General features: G+C 41.7%; 1 long non-coding RNA gene across 2 annotated transcripts in view; it reads right to left on the bottom strand.

Moving 5' to 3' along the window:
- Nucleotides 1–13782: 13782 nt before the first annotated feature.
- The window catches only part of LOC146857304 (uncharacterized), a 53726-nt gene continuing 51232 nt past the window's right edge, over nucleotides 13783–16276 (bottom strand). For both annotated transcript variants that reach the window (XR_014979889.1, XR_014979888.1), the window contains exon 4: nucleotides 13783–16197. This is a non-coding gene — a long non-coding RNA (uncharacterized LOC146857304). The remainder of the gene's footprint in view (nucleotides 16198–16276) is intronic.

The following is a 16276-nucleotide window of genomic DNA, read 5'->3' as shown; positions in this document are numbered from 1 at the left end:
CACCCCAATGCTATCCTGTAGGAGAGGTAGGCCTCACAGTAGTGAAAAAAGAATTTGGGAGTTTTTAATGTAAAACGTTAAAGGTCGTGTCCAACTCTTTAAATACACTGCATCTTGCCCTATGGGCTATTGAAGACCTACCTTAGGGGTAACATATATGTAATAAAAAAAGGTGGTTTAGGCCTGGAAAAGGTTTAGTTTGCCAGGTTGAATTGGCAGTTAAAAACTGCACAAAGGCTGCAATGGCAGGGGTGAGACATGTTTTAAAGGGCTACATAAGTGGGTAGCACAATGCATACTGGAGGCCCACTTGTAGCATTTAATTTACAGGCCCAGGGTGCATGTTGCACCACTTTACTAGGAACTTACTTATAAGTAAATTAAATGTGCCAAACTGGAGTAGGTCAATTTTACCATGTTTTAAGGAACAAGCACGTTAGCAGTGGTAACATGCACAGAGTCCTAATGCCAACAAAAACAAAATACAGCAACAGGAGGCGAGGAGGCCAACTGTTTGGGGGAAGACCAACCTAAGGGTTGTCAGGTCTCGCAATTGTTTGCTTTTCAATGATAGCTGACAGGTCACATGGATCTCTGTGTAATGCAACTTTGTATGTGGCACTATATTGAATAAAAGCAATAAAAACATATTAAAAAATAGCAAATCCATAGTTACCTACAGATACTTACCTTCATGATATTTTTTAAGTTGAGGTTCTTGGAGCGATATTTTGGCAGTACAATAATTTTGAGCTCAATATTCTGACATAAGACCACCAAAAACAAGAGATACTCTATCTGGGGCATAATTGCTATGAAAGCCTTTACAACCACCCCTTCAGAAATGGATGTAAGCCTGGGTTAAAAAGGAGAGTTGGCCTATTTCCCACAGATTATGTGACATTGTTGCATCTACTCCAAGCATGCATCCAGCTGCGGCTCCTCCGCTAAGGCAGAGGTGCATAGCCCCACTGCTCTGCATGCAGTGTAAAAAGGTAAACTAAAACGATAATAACTAACGTTATTATTGTTTTAGTTTTCCTTCCTGCTCGGGTGTGGTTTGGCGCAGGGCAGGTGGGCCGGGCTGGCCAGTGCAGGGGGCGGAGTGTAAAGCACTCTCTAAAGTGAGCATGACGGTTTAGCCTGCCCTAGAGAGCTGGTCAAACCATCATGCGCACTTGGCGTCTTCCCCACCAGGCTGCATTACACAGCCTGGTGAAGAACATGCAAAGCCTCCAAGCCCCTGCCTGAGAGCCAATCATTGGCGCTCAGACCAATCGCATGATTGGACAAGAGATTCTGGGAGGCTGGGAGCTTCCTGTTGCGGCACGGAGGAGACAGAGCAGAGGCAGCAGCACCCAGTTAAGTCTGCTTAATTGTATTTTTTGCATTGCCCTGACCCGCTCTCCCTGTACCCCTCCTCCCCGCCCCATAACCCACCCTTAGTAGCAGCCGCTACTGAATGCATCATACATCAACATTCAAGGACTAGATTTCCCACCAGTGGAGCTCACCCTTCGACTGACTAGTCAACTGATTGCACTGCTCCGCCCCAGGAGTATTCCTATTCTTCCTCTTATATATCATTAATTATAAAAAACCTTCATAAAAACAAGTAATATCCACTACCTGGATAGGCATCATACCAATGAAAAAAGAAATATCCTTACCTTGCATGGAAACTCTACTGCAGCTAGCAATAAATGGGCAGTGACATCTTATGGATTTTTGGGGCCCTGTGCAAGATATATTTTTGGGCCTACTGCTCAGAGCAACTTTAAATGTATTACCCCTTTCCAGCTCATTCACACCCTTGCGATACCAAGCAATATTGAATTATATGTTAAACCTTCAGAAATGGGAGTACACAAAAACATCCAAAAGCTCGACTGCCTCATGTCCAGCATCCCAATGGTATCAGAAGAAAATTGAACAAGCATTGATAAAGACTTTTTTTTTTGTTTGGATCCGGATTTTGTACTTGCTTCAACATTTTATGTGGAATTCAGTGTCTAATGAGCCTGCTACTCCAATTGTAGAAAACACTTGCTACGGGTGACTAGTTAGATGTTTAGTGGACTAGTGCATAATATCAAAATAAGACATATGCACAAATTGTACCTTTCGTTGCACATTTGTAGTCATAAATATATCCCTCTTCACAACTGCAACAGTGTTACAGTAGTTTTGCTGCAACAGTGAAAATCAAAGTACTGCTCTGAGGATTTTCACCATTCCGTTGGTAAAAATCTAATACCTTATTCTAATTTCTCCTCCCTTGCCTTACAACCCTCCTTCTCTGCATATGTGCACACTTCTCTGGCAAGACCGTTATCTGTGACCCTGCTGAGTAACAGAAGTGGGGTGTGGCAGGAGCGAAGAGATGGAGAGACACATAAGGAGAACATTACAGCTAGAGAGGTGAAGTTGACGGAGAAGAGGTTAGATAGAGATCTTGCACAAAGATATGCAAGGTAGGGGGTGAAGTAAAGTATATAAAGGAAGGTGAAGAAGCCAGAAAGAAAGATAAGAAGAGGCAGAACGAGAAAGATGGTAGGTACAGAAAGAGAGGCAGAGAAATAGGTTCGATTTTAGAATGTGATTGAGAAGTAGATAGAGATATGGAAATGGAGGGAGAAGTAGAAGATTACATTACTCCAAGGGTCAAGGTACAGAGCGAGAGAGAGAGAAAGAAAAGGCTGTGAATTAGAGATAGGTAAAGGCAGCTAGAGGTAGAAGAGAGACAAAAGGAAAAACAAAGACATTCAAGGTAGAGAGACAAAAATTTGAATAGAAATATTAACACGAGTTAGGCAAAAAGAGCAGTGGAGAAGAGATAGGTAGAGAGAGGGTTGAAGGGTATAAAAAGAAACGAGTTGTAGAGTGGAAAGAGGAAAGAGGACGTCGAGAGACATACGTGACAGAAAAAGAGAGGTGAGGTTGATGCAGAGGGAGCAAGTTCTGAGATAGAATAAGAGAACGGGATGGTGAGGAAGAAAGATCTATAAAGAAAAAAATTGAGATAGGCAGTTGAGTTGAAGGGGATGTGATGAAATAGATGCGGCCCAGAGAGGTATGTGTTTGTGTGTAAGAGAGGCAGAGAAAGAGATTGAGAGGAGCCGAGCCGAGTAGTTGATGGTAGAGAAAAAAGTTGAGAAATAGAGACAGGTAGAAAAGAGTAGGATATTTAGAGAGCTGAAGAAAACATAACAGGTAGAATGGAACGAGGAGGTGAAGAGGTGAAGTAGTGAACTAATGGTGAGGTAAATTGAAATGTGGGCATACAGAGAGAGAGATAATAAGATAGAAGGGAGGTAGAGAGAGAAATGAGATTGAGCGGTAAGGGGGAGAGGCGAGGTTGGGAAAGGGCTGAAAGAGGTATGGCACTAGTGACATGAAGAGTGAAGGTGAAGCAAAGGTAGAGATGAGGTGCGAGGAGTGAAGTAGATGGAAGAGAGATACAGGGAGATCAGATGGAAAAAGTGCAGTTAAGGTAGAAAGAGGGATGAGCTAGAGAGCATTTCGTGGTAGAGAGCGGGAGTCGAGATTGACAGATCTAGAAATAGCCGAGAGAGTGATAGAAAGAGGGACTAGGTCATGAGAGAAGAAGCGAGAGATGTAGTCGCTGGGGTATATAAAGCTACAGGTGAGGTGGATAAAGATGAGGATGAGACAGAGAGAGAAAGGATGAAGATGCATAGAGAAGTAGAGCTAGGGAGAGGTAAACAGAGGGTTATGGTCGAAAAGGTGAAGTAAGAGAGATACTTTACACAGAAAGATTGGTTTTCAATGTACTTTCTACTATCTGCGTGTGAATGCAAGGGTTAACGCTGGGCAGTCCACACAAGCGCACAACAGAGAAGATTTATTTTGCGCAATGCAGGTCAGCTACCAAAGTTGCTGCGCTGAGCCATGTTAGCGTCATATTCACGGTGTTAGTTTTTTACGCAGTCTGGTATGGCGTTGCGTGGAAGATTATGGGTCCTATCGTCAATTGGCCCAAGTTACAGCCAAGTATTGCTGTCTTGACGTAAAGTGGTGCAATGCAGCACAAAACGCTGTTTACACTGAAAAAAGGGCTCCTTCCAGAGCAAAATAACTTTTGCACTCAAATGTAAGTGCCCTGGTAAGAGTTTTTTCTGCTTTGCCTCACTTGGTGTGGCTTTGTGCTGACACAATCACTTAGTAAAAGTAGCCCTGAGTTTCTGTTAAACATGCTCCACTGTCAAATTAGAAAATGAAGCTGTATTTTTTATGAACAAGCTCTTAGTGGGTGGGGGCAGGGCCCAGCTGAGAGAGAAGAGAGCCTGAACACAGGACACGCTTTAGGGCTGAAAGATGCGTGACATACCTTCCTGGGGAGGTGTCGGGCGTGCACATGCAGGGAGTGGTTTGCTTTGGGGCATGGGACACGTCATTAAAGCACGTTTTATGCGCTCATCTGCTGTGTGTGCCTTGATGCTAGGCTGACGGTTTGTTATTTAGTGCTCAGGGCTCCACTGTGCAGCGTGGGACAGCTAGAGGCCCTTGTTTACAATTACACATCACAAGGGGTTCCGGTCAACGCGTACAAACGGGAGGAAACGCGATGACCTACAGCCTTATTTGCACATCAGGCGAATAACGACGGCACGAGCAATTCATTTGTCCACGTTAATTTATGTCAGACTATTGATGACACAAATATCGACTTAAGAGCACATCGACCCCAGAGTATCAATTATCCCTACATCGTCATGGTAACTACATACCGGTAAATGTGCATTTCACTGCTATTGTGAATCTGATCCCTGCTGGGAATAGAGCTATCCGACAATAGCCACAAGAGGGACAAGACAATCCTGAAGATTTGAACTTCTATGCAACCTGCTCAAAGATCACGGAGACCTGGGCGGTATTAAAAAAAAAGCCGAGAGTCCTGCGCTTGCCTTTACAGGCTACTAGTTTCAGCAAGTTACTAATTTATGCCCCACATCTCCTACAGTAAGGCCTCTGCAGTTTTCTTCTTGGGATCCCAAGCCTCAAATTCTCCAGGAACTCTATTTTGGCAGACACTATTGAAAAGCCCTCAATCCCATTAGTTTTAAAAGACACCAAGCCTGTCACTGGACTCCCTGGATTGGCACATCCAGGCCTGAAGCCTATTTGCTGACTCCTCCTGACCAGTCTCGTCACCTGCCACTCTCCAAGTAAGCCCCCCAGCTTTCCTTCCTCTACTCTGACTGCCTTCGAAGTTCTGCCTTTCTTTTCAGTCAAGTCAGATCTTTGCGGTACCCCAAGAAGCTCCTCTCTATCACTGTGAGCTCAGGCTCGCCCGTAGAACTTGGCGTCGACCCTGCTTTACTTTTTCTGAGTACTCAGCCCTTAGTTGGAAAACGTTTTTTTTTGAGGTGCCTCCTACCTGTAGTACTTAACTCAGCAGATACACTTAAAGGTCTGGGGGATCCCCTGCAATCCCTCATTGCACCAAGTGGACCGGACACTACAATCACTCTCCAACACATGCTCTGGGGGTGCGGATGCGTGCATGTCAGTCTTATGAGTCCCTTGTGATTTCAGTCGATAGATCCCCTGGTATGGTCCTCCTCATCCCTCCACTCTGCACCATCTTGTTTTCTTCACGGTCCTGGTTAAGCTGCGTTACATACAACGAGGTGCAGTTTGCACCTTTCACCGCCCCCCTCCTACTCTCAGTGGATCAGCAATCCCCTGTGAACTTCAGGATCGCCCTATTTGCCACTATTCACCGGAGCACCAGCCTGTAAACTCTACTGCGGGCTCTCAGCTTGCAAACCTCTTACTCCATCACATCTGAGGTGGGAAAGGAGACCTCCATGGCATACTGCTGCCAATTCCACCACAGATAGACGCACCACTTCTTTCCATAGCCCATCTCACATCTCAGCCTATCTCTGGAGTGCTGCAGTGGGCGAAAGGCCGAAGATCTGGCATGGAGCGCCACCATTTTGAGTTGTAGCCTGTCCCCCCTCCTCTGGATTGTACACTTTTGAATCAGAGACCCTTTTTAAATCCAATAAAAAGGAGTTAAACTAGATTTATTATTTGTATTTCCACATCTACATATGTTGACGATATAATTTTTTCTCAATGCGGGGTGTTTAGGGTTTTGGTAAGCCAGGTTACCATATGAAGTGTCAATACCTAACTCCAGGTCACCAACCTCTGTTTTGCTGCTGAGTGTACCCTTTTTGGATGGTGGAAGGTAAATTCCTTCCGACAGGCTCCCCGGTAAATTCACCTCTAACTATCTGGCTCCCAGTGACGTCTGCGTTAAGGTTTTGGATGTCTTCCAAGAAGCCCCGATTTTGGGGCATGTGTTTTTTATTGCAACATTTTTCCTGCACCCTCTCCAAGAGTGTCTTGACATTTAGGGGTCTATTTCATGCAACTTGGCGGGTGTGAGAGGCAACCTAAATAGCCTTTCATACAGAGTTTTTCTGAGGTGCATGTCTAGCATAATTAGTGTCCGGAACAAGAATCTCTTGCTACTGATAGTTGAATCCCCTTTCTCTCTTAAGTCTTGGAAGGTTGAATTGCAATCTTGTTTTTTGCCTTTAATATTCTATTTAGTCTGGAGAAAGCATGCACTTTGCGCCCCCTGATCTCTAACACATTTACAATACCTCCACAATTCAACTCCGTGACTTACTTTCGTATAGTTAAAATGCTTACCTTTTATTATCCCAAATTCTTGTTTGAAGCCCTCAAATCCTTTTAGCTACCCATTAGAGTACATGCCCCAACCCTGAAGCATCCCATCACTTCTCCTTTCCCAAAAGCCTGTCTCTTCCACGCTGGGGTGAAGTCCTAATTCCCCCGTAAAGGGATAAAGGGTGGTTTCTACCCAGCTTATCAAGTGTCTTCATCATCGTATATAAATAACACTGGCGATATTTGTAGATTACTACTTTGTTGTTGTTTTGAGTCCCAGGGGACCTTCTATAGTGACCTGCCTGCTAGGCTGTTGTCTAGTATAAACCACCCCTTCTCAGTCTCCTCCTTCATAAAATTAGGAATATCTTGGCAAATAGTGGATGATATTCGGGGAATCTACATTCCTTGGCCTGTACTGTGTTGTGCTGTCTTTATTCTTGGTTTGCCCCCTATCCGGATATGCCCTCTCAACAGCTACTGGACTTGAACAAGTCTAATTTCTCCCATCCACAAGGTCAGGGCTTGACAGATATAAATTATTTTGGCATGTGCTGTGACTTTATCCATGACATTGTGTGTGTTCACCAGCTTTGCAAAGTTACTTTAATAGATCTGTACAGGGCGGTCTAAGTTTTCCGTACTGTTTCTCCTGTTGTTTTTTTCCCAATCTTTTTTTTCTTGGGTTATTATCAATAACATGATATAGAACTACAGCAAGAAAGGCATTGTGACATTGTGACATTAAGTATTAAAATGCAGCAAGTATAGATATAAACATGAGATTTAAATGTCCTAATGAAGTGTAGCTACAATTAAACTAAGTTTATTTTTCTTGCATTTAGATCAATTTTAACATCAAACTACGTGAAAGAAAGATTGGGAAAGCAGTGAACTAAACAGGCGGGAAACATGAACCAGGGTAGTTGCAACCAGACCCAAGGGATTATCTAGCGTAAGCTGACATTGTGTGCGGTGGTTAACAAATAGTGTACTAACATGGCACGCAAACCTAATTTCTCACAAAAACAAAAGGGAGTGGGGAGCAGAATAGTGGCAGCGAATAGCTTGGTGTTGTGTTGTCAAGATTGCACAGGATAAGCATCGAGTTTTAGCATTGTGGTTACGCGTACTCAAGGTCAAGCAGTGTTTAATAAGATTTACAACAGTAAATCTTCCAACTAACCATATGCCTATGGTGGAATGCCATCAACTATAGAATTTACTTGGAAACTGAATACAAGTTTATCCCAAACATGCTACATTGTGTATTTTCTAAGGCCTTGAGTGTCCTCCCTTTGCAGCCCCTACTTACAGCTTCAGTTCATATACACACCTACTGACGCTAGGCTGAGAAGAATGGGGGGGTAGACTAGCTTCAAGTTTTGTGTCATAGCACGCTCTGCTAGCAAGAGTGAAACATCAAGGAAGTGGGATGCCAGTTAATTATTTTTGGGGTGTATAAATGAGCCTAGGGCTCAAATTTCCCCGTTATGCAAATTTGAGTAGCCAGTGGAGTGAGAAAGCTATGATGCAACAGATGAACAAAACTGAACCAAGTACTGATTGGCAAGAGGCACTGGCATCCCCCAGGGAAGTAGCGATCACATCCAATCTACGCCTCGTACAGCTGAAGAACCTCCATAGAATATACTACACAGGAAACATGCGTTATAAGATAGGGAAAATTGACACCCAACACTGCCTGCAGCAGTGTGGGGCGCCTGGTACCTTCACAAGAGTAAGTGGGAGCCCAGTTCCTCCGGAGCCAAACGCTGCGTTTTGAATATCTGGGAAGCTACGGACCTTAATTCCATAGCACAGACTTGGGCGACACTGGGAATGATGTTGGCAAAAAGAAACATTGCTAAACATTGGGGTGCAGTCGCCACCCCCACGATCACGGAATGGTGTAAAGATATGACCATGGTGGCGGAAAAAACGGTGTATGTGCGCCGCATTGAGACCTACTTGGCGGACATGGAAACTCACCCCAGCCAAGTAGGTCTCAATGCGGGTCCCGAGCTTTGACGAAAGTGTGACTACAAGCCGGACCCCCTTGCCGGACACTTATGAGGCTTAGCTCTGACAACATCAGAGTATAAACCACCAGAGGAAATCCTTCTCTTACCCATCGCGCACCTTAGTGAGTGCATCACATACCTGGTCACATAAACACTACTGACCACGTCTTAATCACTTTTCACATTTAAGGTCCTGAAGAAAGCCAGATCAATATGCAGCCTGGCTGAAACATGTTGACCACAGTGGATGAGGAAGATCATAGTACTCTCCACGTACATCTGCCGCCTTGCTTTTAACACTGCCACGGGCCCATCAATAAAATAACCCCATAGGGTAGTGGAACCCAAGGACAGTTTTTAACTTACACTCACACACCATCACTGCACACTCACTTACCAATACCTGCTCCGCTTTAAACAGGCGTCATAGCACACCCGGGGCACTCTCGGTGTCACCGGGTGGGGCCTGATGATGAAGTATGCCACCAACTAGGTTGGTGGGTGAGGGCTCTCATAAGAAACAGACGTTTCCTCTACTTGAGAAACACACATACCGCTTTCATTCACTGGCTAGTTCTTGTTGATTACTCATATACATTTAGGGGAAGAGAACTAGCTTTCATGTTCCTCTCTCTCCCTTTGATATCTATAAAGTATAATTGTTAACATAATATTGAGAGTGCCACATTATCGTCTAAGGACTACTGTCCTCGTGTGAGAAGTGATCCTGTTCCCAGGAGAGCTACGATCGCAGATTGGCTGAAGGGAGACGGAAAAAAAAAACATTACGAATTTATGAAATGTGAAATCTATAATAGTGCATGTTCCCTCAGTAGGCTACACCTCTGCCTACTTCCATTACACTTTTTTTTTTACCCATTGAGCTATGCTCATTTGCCATTTACTTCAAACCTAGATCTTATTGCATTGAGAGTCCACTGAGTTTCTTGAACTACTGTTTATGGGAAGTTCTTGCTTTGATTTTTTGATCTATTTGAGCTGATTTGAAAGCTAAAGCTTTATGCTCTCTCTCATTCTTTCCATTTAGAACCCTTTACGGGCCATAACTCAATTTTCTGCCCGATTCTTAGAATAGGGATTAATTCCATTATGGAACGCACTTTGATGCAATATTTTACTGAACTGATTACCCATTATTGATTTTATATTTGCCATTTACTGATGATTGAAATTAATCCAATTTGAGCTTGTGATTTTCAATAAAGATGCTCTATTAAAGAATCAATTAATACTACCTTTTAAGCCTTTAACAACTCATTATTGATTAAAATCAGTAGAATAGTTATTGTAATTATTATTGATGAAATGTCTTAACCCTCTTCTCAGCCACAACAGCAAGGTTCCCCGCAATAGGTGGCATAGCGGCAGGGTTTAGCTCTGTTGTTGGTAAACCATATCTTTTAATCCCTGTTTCTGCTTTAACAGAAGTGTATGCAGGGCATCAAATATGGAGCTTTGGGTTCAGACGACTGTCATTTTGGCAGTCATAGCAACACCCCCACTGTTGCTAGTTGTTGGCGTGATGTCAAGACCTAAATAATGTATGTGTGAGGTGAACCATTTAAAGGGTGTACTTTGCTTTATATTGTTGGATGGTTCCCTAGCCACTGACACTAAAAGTCCCTTTACCTTTGACAGTTTCACCTTAAATCCTGCTTCTGCCTGCAATCTATCCAGATCTTTTTGGAGCTCTTCTACAGCTGTGACAGGGTTTGATAGAGTGAGGAGAATATCATCTGCAAAGGAGGTCATTTTAACTTTATCAATTCATACTATGCTTCCCTCAATGCTCCTATTACCTCTAATTTTCATTGACAACGGCTTGCGGTAGAGTGAAAATAGTAATGCAGATAGTGAACACACTTGCCTAATGTTTATACAGATGGTGACAGAAGTTGTCAGCAGAGCATTTACTCTCACCATGGTTGGAGGTGAATGATGGCCTGCTAAAATCCAGCTTACCAGCTCCTCTCTAAACCTCATTTGCCAAAGCTCTGCCCTCCTGAATGCCAGATCAACTATACTTAATGATTTTATTGTGTCTTATTAAAGCAGTATCGTTTATGTCTGCTGCTTCTCAGCTATGTTATGTAAATTGAACACCTTCTTAGGAGAGTTGTCATTCTACCTACCTCTCATGAAATGTGCTTTGTCTGGGTGGATGAGGTTTGGCATTATTCTATCAAGTCTAGGTACAAGAATCCCAGCAAAATAGTTGGTATCAATGTTGCTCTAAAATTTGGTATATAGTGCCCCAAATGCATTGCTCGAATAGAAGACAGGTCACCAGATCCAGGAAAGACAATACTAGATGAGGTAAGAGGCGTGTAAAGAGCTTCTGGCGTGGGGCTTGGCAAGGGGTTTCGGAGATAAGTAAGAAATGGATCCTTGGGCGATGTGGGTATCGATGTGAACAAAAAACAGGTAGGGAGAGATTGAGAGTCTCAACATGCAAACACAAAGCAATCCATAAATTGGCACATGAATCACACAACTCTTAAAAATAAGGCTCATCATAAAGTCAAAGAAAATCTCACTGATGTATAATACATGATACAAATGTAATTTGAAGAATGCAACGTCGATTTAGACATAGATCCATGTTAGTAAATCCGCTATTGCCAATTAAGTAACTGAATGCCCACTTAATGGCAAAATATTCACCTAAATAGGTCCTGATTATGGGTACTCTAGAGGGGTATTCGGTATTTACTACAGCAGATAAAATGAGACTCTGAAAGGGTGGGAATTTATAATTTTCAATATAAATTTTTGTTGCACCCACTTCATTTGTTTGAATTATTAGTTATTTTCTAGTTATTTATTATTCAAATTTGTTTTTGTAACTAGAACTTTCGGGGTCCACTGTAATCCCAGAAAAGTACTTCTGCTGGTAATAATGGTGTCAGTTCAGATCATGCTGTCTGCAGATATATGTAGTAGTTATTAGGAACATTTAAATATAAATCCGTATTTCTAATATACGTCACTGCGCCTTAATCTTTTAAATGTTAAGTGCACTTTCTACACCCATATCATAATTGTGTTTTGCAGCATAATTTTATATTTAAATTCCGTCACATCTTCATAGTCCTGTTGGTTTCTACTTGTGATTGTGTTACTGTTCAATAACGTGGTTCTCTGTCTGAACATGAAATACAAATGTAAGGCAATTTTTCTATGTTCATGTATCGCTTATGCACCTTACGTAGAATTCACAGGATTACCATAAAAACATGGCAAACATGTAAGAGAGGTAACTGAAAGAATCCAAGCACTGTAGAAGGGGAAAATCTATTAGAACAATAACATAACATTCATAACAGGATAACCCGCTGGCAAATGCACTGCTTAAATCTGTGCTGAAAAAAAGATGGACGATGTGTGGTTTTAGGGGTCTCCGAAAAGTGGAAAAGGTGTCTTTTGTTCTATAATTGCCCTTTTAATCTAATTTCATGTCACTTTATGTTTGTAGAGCCTAAGTACATGGATATATTAATTGCTAGAACAACCCGCAATAAGGGATGTAATCAGGATATTGCTGTTAATCTATTTCAGCAAGTATTTGCACCGCTTTTACAGGGTGCAGGTAAAGGAATTCTGGTTAGGCTGCAACAATGTTTTATCCTTCCGACAAGTCTTTCTGCTAATAGTAGGGAAAAATTTACTTTCTAGTAGAGTTATTCATAGTCTTAAATAGGACACATTCGAATGAGCCCTGGTCTGCTTGAGGTTAAATATACCTATAGAATAAAACATGTACACTTAGTCGCCCAAACCTCAGAAGAAGTTATGTAGATGGTCAAAAGATACCTCTTACAAGATTTTGATGAAGGCGAAGAACCTGAACAAGAAACAGATGTGACTGAATTTACAACAGTGAGTGTAGCAGGAACACTGCTTCAGGTCACTACAAAGCAACTGCTCACTCTTGGACTAAGAAGAAGGGATTATTTAAGATTTCTATATATAAAAAAAAGTACAAAACTACACTAAAGAAATCACCAAAATTGCCTCACCAGGATGGGGTTTGACTACTCCCTCAACAAAATAGCACAGATGATGTGGGGCTTTACTCCCCAATAAATATATAGAGGAGCTGTGGTGTGAAACAATAGTCCCCAAAAAAGGGTTTTGGAATGATTTCAGAGTGGGTATTCTCAGGTCTTTTATCTAATTTTAGGGCTTAGCTCCAATTTGCCATGATTGGGGCAGGGCTCAGACAAAGTAATGTAGTCAGCCTTGGGCTGGGCATATGCCTAAAAAGGAATGGTGGTCTTCTTATGTATAAGGATTACCTGAACATCCAGGACATACTTTTGAGGATGAATGGAAAAAGCAACAGCACCTCCTATGAAGAACGAAAACATTACAACTACTGAGATCCACCAGAACAAACTAGACTGGCTCGCAGAGTTTTGTCAAATTAAAATTTTTATTGATTCACTTTTATTGTTACTAATTTGTATAGCATATAATCTACCATTAGCAAGGTATTGTAATGCAATTTGGTAGTTCAAGGTATGACTTTCCATAAATTTTCTTTGCATACTGGAGTTGTGCTTGGTTTTGTAGATAAACCACCAGTAAGTTGAATACAGCAGTTTCAACAAGTTGAGAGATTTGTTTGAGGATTTAGACAAGGGGGCTGTACAAAATTGCTACCATATTTTCTTGGTTGGTATGGATACCAATTGCCGTACAGCATGCAACTCTGACAAACACCACCTAATATTCCATAGTTATGCACAGCAAATTATTTCCTCCAATGTCACTCACTTTTTCTTTGAATAAGATGGATTGCTTGCTTGGTAGAATGGCCACAAGAAGGAAGTTAGCTACTTTTTGGTCATTGGGTATAATTGGATATTCCTCAAAGCCTGCCACTGTAGTAACCCCATTTTCCAAAAGTCAACGCAAAACCACTTGCCAAATCGGCTGTGTTGACACACAATGCAAACATTGAAAATGAACTTGCCAATGCATACTACGGAAAACTCAACAATTTCTTGGTTCTTTTTAAATTATTTTTGCTACATATACACTAAAAAAGACATCACTGGTCAACCGTTTTAATATCTTTATTGGATTTCATGAACAGTTACAGAATGAAAGACAATAGTTTACAATTCAATTGGGCGAAATTCCAATTTCTGACAGCGGAACATGCATTATCATTGCAATCTCTCAATACCATGGCCTTGCATAGCAATATTAACATTGCATCTTTATGCTGAATATTTCTGGTTCTCATTCTCACCATTCCTCCCCAGCACACCTCTACATATTTACTTTGTAGCATACTAACATATGACAGCATCTCTTCTCAAGAGCCGCCTCCTCACTTATTGAATTCCACATGAAGCTGAAGAACAAGCTTTTGAGTAGTACCACTAGGTGTGGCTAAGACTTAAACCTGCGAAGCACCAGGATACCCTCCCGGGTGAGAGTGCACTATATTATCTGCAAATCATCTGGTGGCTACAGCAGAGCGTTTTCAAAGTCCTACAGCCTTTTGCTGGCAATCCCTGTATCAATAGTCTGGCCATTTCAGCTGCTTGCCAGTTCCCAATGCCAAACATCCAAGGGGCCATTTACGGATTTCCAGACCATTGTTATTTTACTCTTAGGCAGGAAGGGAATATACATTGTTACCAGTCCTCCCAGGCAACCACTCCAATAGAAAAAGATATTCAAATTGTCCTCAGAGCACATCTACTGCTCAACTTTGTGGTCATGACTACAATCCTTTCCAAAAGATGCGCGTCACCATTCCCATATCATATGAATCAAGTCATTCTTAAAGTTCATACAACTAATGTACCCCGCCAAAGCATCTCGGATTTGTTTTAAGCAATACCATTGGGAGGCTTGTAAGTTCTGCGCAGGTGGTAACTTGTTTTTGGGGCGTAACATATTCCGTTCCGTATCTCGCCTGAGATTCTCAGCGATTTGGTGTTGCATAGTGCCCTTTCTAGTGAAGAGCTAGTTCCCCAATATGCTCTCACCACTCTCTCCAATTGCACAAACTGAAATAACCTTCAGTAAAAATCCTCCATAATCTCCAGAATTGTCCTGGTTTTCAGATTCCTAAACCAGCACCACTGCTCAAGAATAAGTCTAATAAATGCCAATAATTGCATCTGTCAAGTTCTGTCTTGCACATTGTCCGCTTTCATGTCCACTTCTCCTTAACTAATGTTCTAAGAAATGGAGACGAGCCAGAGTTTATAATATAAATGTATTGGTAATAAATTCTTAGTGACGTTATTTACATAGTCAGTGGTTATCGTAAAAATCTTGCATGGCTTTGACCCTGAATAACATACGTTGTACAACATTAATGTAGAATGTCTTTTGGAGGGTTGTAGCTCTCAAAACGCCTTTATTTTCCTCTAGTTGCTTGAGTCAATGGGAGAATCAGCTCACATTGACTCCCTCTTGCGGTGCCATGAGGGGAGCCTACACATTGTTTATTAGCACAAGAGATGCATGTTCATTAGTTTTAAATATTCTGGAAGAAATACCTCCCTAAACCCTTTCAATGATCCAATTCAGTAGTGTATGGTAGTCAAAGAACTGGTAGCTCTCATGGATCCCGCCGCACATGGTTGGAATACACAAACCTCTGCTGCATCAGATCGAGAGGGGCAGAGGAGGAGTAAGCTTTGGTTAGGTGTCTTGAGAAAACCATATCTGGGTCAAGAAGGGTTAGTCTGAGGCTTGTTACAATGATGCTGCTCACTAAAAAGGATCATGTAAGTGTGGTCCTTGGTTTGTGGTCCTGTGCTAAAATAGCAGTTTTAAAGCTCCAGTCTCTGATGTCCCCGTGAAAAAACCCTTTACAGATGTAGGTCGTCTTCCTGAAAAAAAAGTCGGCCACTGTTTGAAATAAATGTCAAACATTTTCACATGACAAAACTAAGTTTCCAACCCTTGCCATTTTTGTAGCAAAGAGTCACAACACAATGCTCACACTAAACAGTTACAAGTCCGTTTCGGTGGTCAAAGTTGTAAGTCGATGCGTAGTACAGAAATACAGATGGCAAGTATGGAAAAAATATGCCAAATAATTTCAAGGTGTATGTTTCACAGCTGCAAATTTGCTGACCTACATGCATCCTTCTTAAAGTGGTGAGGTTATTTACAGTTGGTTCTGCACATACACTGTTGAAGAATTTAGACAATGTTTTCTGTATATAGAGTAAACAAGTTTTTATTGACACCACTGAACATGAACTTCACTGTAAATTCCAAAGTGGATTTAATAACCGAAGTATTTGGTATAGAGAGTACAACAACCTTTTTACACTGTACATGTTTTGGAAAAGTTTGGAAACCAGACTAGTCAATGCTTGTCTGAGAATTCTTCACAAATAGGATAAACGCCGCTAGAAGGTATCTTTTTCTCAGTGTTCTATACCAGATCATACTTTATGTCGGCCAGGTGTAAGAATGGTATGGTATCAGGTGGTGTAATCTAAAAGAAAGAAGCATATGTACAATACTAATCAGTATCACATGAAAGAAATAACATAACTGAGTAAGTAATTGATCGT

This window comes from Triturus cristatus, chromosome 3_2 (assembly GCF_964204655.1).
Source record: "Triturus cristatus chromosome 3_2, aTriCri1.1, whole genome shotgun sequence".
Lineage (NCBI taxonomy): Eukaryota > Metazoa > Chordata > Amphibia > Caudata > Salamandridae > Triturus > Triturus cristatus.
This window is presented reverse-complemented; position numbering and strand designations above follow the sequence as displayed.